This window comes from Bison bison, unplaced genomic scaffold, assembly GCF_000754665.1.
Source record: "Bison bison bison isolate TAMUID 2011002044 unplaced genomic scaffold, Bison_UMD1.0 scf7180017864075, whole genome shotgun sequence".
Lineage (NCBI taxonomy): Eukaryota > Metazoa > Chordata > Mammalia > Artiodactyla > Bovidae > Bison > Bison bison.
The window spans coordinates 49,563-56,310 of record NW_011494647.1 but is presented as its reverse complement, the minus strand read 5'-3'; the positions used below and the strand labels follow the sequence as shown (position 1 = coordinate 56,310).

The following is a 6,748-nucleotide window of genomic DNA, read 5'->3' as shown; positions in this document are numbered from 1 at the left end:
TGTCTTGTGGATGTGTGTATAGACAAACGAAGGTGTAAGTGCAATGCGTTGATACGTGTAATATCTGAGAGCCTACAGATATAAACAGCATAGCATAGTGTACTGCTGCTTTCTAGAGTTGGGGAGTCTGTGGGCGTGCAACGATCAGTCTCATTGTCTTTCTTACCCTTTTTTCTTTTCTTCTTCTATTTTCCTTTTTCTTTTTCTTTTTGTTTACTTCATATTCATTTTATTTAAAAGTTAAAAAGACAAATACTGGGGGGGGGGGGGGGACTTCCAAGCCAGAGCATTTTAAAATTTTTTTTAGTAATAAAAAGTAAAAATTTATTTTCACTCTTTATCATTCTTCGAAGAATTTTAAGTAACTTACAGCAAAACAAATGCAATGATATCATGAAATAGAGATACCAGTAACAAATAAAAGGTTAATAAGAGTAGAAAGTTAAGAGGACATTGCTATAGAACAGTGGCAGTCACCTGATTTTGAATCTCCCCAATATTATCCTCCCAGAAAACATAACATTTACAGAGCACATAAAACCATACAGGAACCCACACCTTTTTTTTTTTTTGGATACATCATTCATGGCTTCTGGGATCTTAGTTCCTCGACTGGGAATTGAAACTGGGCCCACGGCAGTAAAAGCACTGAGTCCTAACCCCTGGACTGCCAGACAATTCCCAGGACCTCTACCTTAAATGTGGCTATTGGATAGAGAGCACCAGAACCTTCACGGCACATATAAATAGAGTTCAAAATTCCAACAAACTGTTGCAACTTGCCTGCCACTGAAACGTGAAAGCAGGGAAGGCTTAAAAACTCTGAAAAGAGTAAGGAGAACAGAGAAATCAGACAAAGTACTGCAAGTAAGATCGCCTCCAGAAAGAGAAAAATGCAACTATTAATGACAAAATACTAAACAGTGGCCAGGATTTGGTGGTTCTCAGAACTTGAGGAAGTATGTGCAACCAGAAGCAGCAGCGTTCTAGAATCATTGTTTGGAGAAAAGAATCAAATAAATAGAGAAGGGGTGGTATCCCTTGGAGGCTAAGAAATAATGAGAAAAAAGGAAATAAGAGGGGGAAATTAAGGGTCTTGCAGAAATGAAAGAGAAACAAGACATAGTAAGCCTCCTCCATGTACCCTCCACCATGACCATCAACAACATGATCCATAAAAAGAAATTGCACAGAAGAGGGTGCTGTTGAACTAAGAACTCTTTCTGTGAAAGAAAAAGGAATTGGAAAAAAACAAAAAAAAATCTGTCCTTGTCATTACAAAACAACTGTAAATATCAGACAATATGAATTAAAGCTTTCTTCCTGATGAAAATACCCCAGAACAATTCAACCTTAAAACTGTAACACAGAATAACTCAAAATAAGGAATTAAAAACAAAGACTTAGAAAATGACAAAAAAAACAGGGATAAATGAAATGAGAGTTGATAAAACCTGGGAAAGAAAGAGAAGAAAAAGACAAAATAATGCTAGAAATGAAAACTATATTACAGGTTACCCAAGGAAGAATATAATCAAATGAAAAGGCATCAAAGTAAACCAGAAAAATAAGAATGAAGTAAGTAAAGGATTTTCATGAGGAAGTAAATCAAAACAACTGAACAGCACTAATATTTTGAACTATAATCCAAGAACACTTTCAGAAGTAAAAGATGACCTGGAACTATTATTGGGTGGTGGGGAAAGGTCAGTTTAGGGTACATCCTAGCAGGCTTTAAAGACGGAGGGGAAGTGCGTGGTCCCTCCAAATGAGAGGTCAGATAACGCGCAAAGGTGATAGAGTGAGACCAGCACCAGCCTCCTGACGCAGCATACAAAGTAAGGCGTTTGCGGGGCGGCATCTTCACGAAACGAAAGGAAAGAATGTGTGCATCAAGAATACTGTATCCCACCAAGTCGACTTTTAGATATCAAGTCAACAGTTACAAATGTGCCAGTATTCAGGAAATAATATATGCATATAGTATTCCTGAAGAATCTGGTAGAGGTGAGTTTTCCCCAGCCAAAAATTGACTGGGGTAACTTTGGCAAGAATTTCCAAACAATGAGCATTTCCTATATGTTACTGTATAGCCAAGCCCAAAAAGAAAAATGCCGTTTTGCAATTTTTTTTTTTTTTATTGAGAGGATGAGGGAGAATAAAAGGGGAAAACAGAATAAGATCATTCTGTAGTATAATGGTCAGTGAATATCACTTCAAACTGACAGCAAACAATAAAAAGATTAGGTAAAGACTGAGCAAATTTTTGGATTTTGTAGAATGAAAATATGGATCTTCCAATTACCAAAAGAAATCCTTTTTTAAAAAAGCAAAAATGTCAAAATGCAGTAAATATATACAACAATTTCAACAGAAGGCAGTATAACAGAATAGAGACTGAATACAATAGTAATCTAATATAAATGGGATAATTTAAATGGGTTTTCATAGGAAAATATAGTTTACCAAAACTGGCCTCAGTAGAGGTAGAAGCTTAACCATAGAAGAAATAAAGTTACCAAGAAGGCACCCTACAGAAAAGGACCAGGCCAAAATCGTTTCACAATTTCGTTTCACAAAATTTTAACCAAAACTTTGGCATTTAATCCCAGAACTACATAAATGGGTTCAGATATTTTAAAAAAGCAGAAAGAGAAAGAAACAAAGAAAAATTCCAAATTCTTTCCTGGGAGGAAGTATAACATTGATGTCTAAACCTGACAAAAGTATCACAAAAAGAAAGAATGCAGTTAAAAAACTGCAGACTAAAAAAGCAACCAGGGACATATGAATTGGAAAAGAATAAATAAAACAGTAACATAATAGAAATCTTGAAAACCCTAAAGAATCAATGATAAAAATAACTCGTTGGGAAATTCACAAGCTAGCAAGAAATAAAATTAATATGCAGAACTCAGTTACTGGACCACATACACAAATTGTAAGGAGAAGTTTTAGTCGTCTAGATGAAACCAAAAATTATGTAGAAAAATGGGTAAAAGACATGAACAGACCATTCACTGAAAAAGTTATTGAAGGTCATATGAAACATATAAAAAGATTTTCAGTCTTTCCCACAAGAGAAATGTCAATTAAATCTATGTTGAGATAGGACTTCCAGCTCCTAGTACTGAGCAAGATACAGAGAATGTTCTCCAACAGAAAACAGCTCTAAAACTGGTTTTGTTACACAGGTTTTAAGGAATTACCAAAGGAATTGGAACATGAACATAGACACCTGCTCCTCTGGGAAGAAGGGAACTATGTGAACTAGATTTCTTGATCCTGGTTTTAAGCTTGGAGCTAGGAGAAGGCAATGGCACCCCACTCCAGTACTCTTGCCTGGAAAATCCCATGGATGGAGGAGCCTGGTGGGCTGCAGTCCATGGGGTTGCGAAGAGTCGGACTCGACTTTAGCGACTTCATTTTCACTTTCATGCATTGGAGAAGGAAATGGCAACCCACTCCAGTGTTCTTGCCTGGAGAATCCCAGGGACGGGGGAGTCTGGTGGGCTGCCGTCTATGGGGTCGCACAGAGTCGAACACGACTGAAGTGACTTAGCAGCAGCAGCAACAATTTAATACCAGTGGAACTGACCCCCAGTTAGGGTCACTTGATGTTTGAAAATGTTCACAGACACTTTAATGAGGAAGCACTGCTTATCATCAGGGCTTCCCTGGTGGCTCAGTCAGTAAAGAATCTGCCTGCAATGCGGGAGACCTGGGTTCGATCCCTGGGTTGGGAAGATCCCCTGGAGAAGAGAACAGCTACCCACTCTAGTATTCTGGCCTGGAGAATTCCATGGACTGTATGGTCCATGGTGTCACTCGAGTCGGACATGACTGAGTGACTTTTTACTTTCACTGCTTATTACCATACATGGTGCTAGAACAAGGGAATATTTGTGTGAGAAAAATCTAATCTTAACCCCTACTTCACATCATATTCAAAGTTCAGTTCAGTCACTCAGTCATGTCTGACTCTTTGAGACCCCATGAACTCCAGCACGCCAGGCCTCCCTGTCCATCACCAACTCCCGGAGTTCACTCAAACTCACATCCATTAAGTCGGGGATGCCATCCAGCCATCTCATCCTCTGTCATCCCCTTCTCCTCGCTAACTCCAAATGGATTATAGATCTAAACATAAACTAAAATTTAAATTCAAAAGAAACTTTTGTGATGTTGGGTTAAGCAAGGTTATCAAGCTGTATATCTAAAATGAGTAAATTTTACTATATTTAAATTCTACCTTAACAAAGCTACTTTTTAAAAATATGCCAATACAGTTTTTCTTCCGTTAACAAAAATTCAGATGCTTGACAGTGCATTGTTGATGAGGCTGTTGTGAAACAGGCAGTTTCATACGTGCTAGTGGTAGTGCAACGGAGAAGGCAATGGCACCCCACTCCAGTACTCCTGCCTGGAAAATCCCATGGATGGAGGAGCCTGGTGGGCTGCCGTCTATGGGGTCACACAGAGTAGGACACGACTTAAGCGACTTCACTTTCACTTTTCACTTTCATGCATTGGAGAAGGAAATGGCAACCCACTCCAGTGTTCTTGCCTGGAGAATCCCAGGGATGGGCGAGCCTGGTGTGCTGCCATCTCTGGGATCACACAGAGTCGGACATGACTGAAGTGACTTAGCAGCAGCAGCAGTGGTAGTACAAAACAGCACACGGCTGCGAAGGAGAATTGGGCATTTCTAATAAATTGATGTGTACATTTACCATTGAGCCTGGCAACCTCACTTCTAGGAATTTACCCCAAAGAGATACCTCTAATACTATTGAAACACCTAGGCACAGTATTTTTTTGTGGTATTATATGTAATAAGAAAATATTAGAAACTACCTTAATCTTCAGTATAGATGATTGAATGAACTACGATCCACACATGCAGTGGAGCACTCTGCTACTGAAGGAAATCTTAACTCAGTAGCACAGAGTGATTTCCAGGAGATGCTGTCAAATTAAAAAAAAAAAAGTACAAAAGAGTATGTATGGTATTATCCTTTATTTTAAAAAAATAACCATACTGAAGAAAAAGAATCAATTCAAGTAATTTACCAACATGGTATTTATGTTCAGTGTTTGACAGGTTGCAATCGAGTTAGAAAAGAATCGAAAACAAATCCCAAACGTTTTATAGTATGAGAAAAATTGAATAGCATGTGTTGTTGTCTTGTTTCTGAGGTATGGCCAAAGCCATTCTGAAACAATTTAAACAATTTTAAGATGTAATAATGCATGCGTGCTCAGTCTCTTTAGAGTCTGACTCTTTGCGACCCCCATGGATTGTAACTCACTGGGCTCCTCTATGCTTGGGATTCTGCAGGCAAGAATACTGGAGTGGGTTGCCCTGCCCTCCTCAAGGAGATCTTTGCAATGCAGGGATCAAGCCCATGACTGTTATGTCTCCTGCATGGGCAGGCCAGTTCTTTGCCACCAGTGCCACCTGGGAAGCCCAAGGCGTAATATAGGTCTCCTGTATTACAAAATCAAATGTTTTGATTGTTGTTGAAAGCCAGAATCTCAGTGAAAAAACAAAGACATACAAAGCAGAATTTAGGAAGTCAAGAAAGAATCCTTTGAATGGACTAGATTTGAAGGTATCACTCTGAATGCATTATTTCTAAAATATATATCTATGTGAATATGAATATATATGTGCCCATATATATGTATGTGTGTGCAGTTTATGTGTGTGTGTGTGTGTGTGTGTATGTGTGTATATATATTCCTAGCTCTAACAGCTAGAAGAGCCAAGAATCACATATCCCACTAGCAATGAGCACCTAGCATGTCCAAGTGCCTAGAAACTATTCCCCACTAATAAGAATCCAGGCTTCTTGGAGAAATAACTGATTTCAAGACTGAGGGTGGGTAAGTACAAAATAAGCTTGAAATGTCTTATGCCAGAAAGTAAGGAAATCCCCAAAATGATCAGCATGTGTCCTAAGAAACTAGCTTGATGCACCACCCTCCACTCACCAGTCTGAAAGTAGTTGAGCACCAAAATAATTAAATATAGTGATGAACTAACAAACCATTGGAAAAAAGTGATTCATGAGTCCATACCATTAGTAAAGAAGTGAATTAATTAATGGAGAGAGCTGAGGGCTCTTGCTCATTAAAGACTGTTGAGTGCTGACTGGTAACAACAGTTATCAGAGTAGCTGCCAGATTTGGGAAGTCAGCATTTTGCATGTTTCAGTAATGACTGGATCAGACTAGAATCATAAAATGCTTAATCTAGGGGGAATTTTTTTTATGACAATCAGAATATTCACATATTTATATGGCTTTAAAGTGGCTATCTATAAACTGCTTATTAATTGCAAGAGGAAAACAGTAATCATATGGTAGTGAAATCCTAGACAACTCCTAAACTGGTACAAAAAAATGGATATCACCAGTGAAGAACAGATGGATATGTGTGACTTCAAATGCGAAACCTTGAAAGGACACAACATCACTTATGTAGTGTTACGGCTGAGAATGTATGAACCTGAACCTGGCCATGAGGAAGCATCAGCCAAGCCCCAAATGAGGACAGTTTTATTTATTTTTAAAGGTGTATGTATCTGTGTGTCTGTGTGTGTATAGTGTTATATTCTTGAGAAATGTGAATGCCATAAAAAATAAAAGAATCAAAAGAAAGAAGAACCAAAGAAAGAGAGAAAGGAAAGGACAAGGTAAAGAGGCAGGGAAGGAGGAGAGAGTGAGAGAGACGGAAGAAAGA

At 38.5% G+C, this 6,748-nt stretch overlaps 1 protein-coding gene across 2 annotated transcripts in view; it reads left to right on the top strand.

Annotated features, from left to right (window-relative positions):
• STXBP4 (syntaxin binding protein 4) overlaps positions 1 to 6,748 on the top strand; it is a 147,352-nt gene that overhangs the window by 101,428 nt on the left and 39,176 nt on the right. The window lies entirely within an intron of this gene.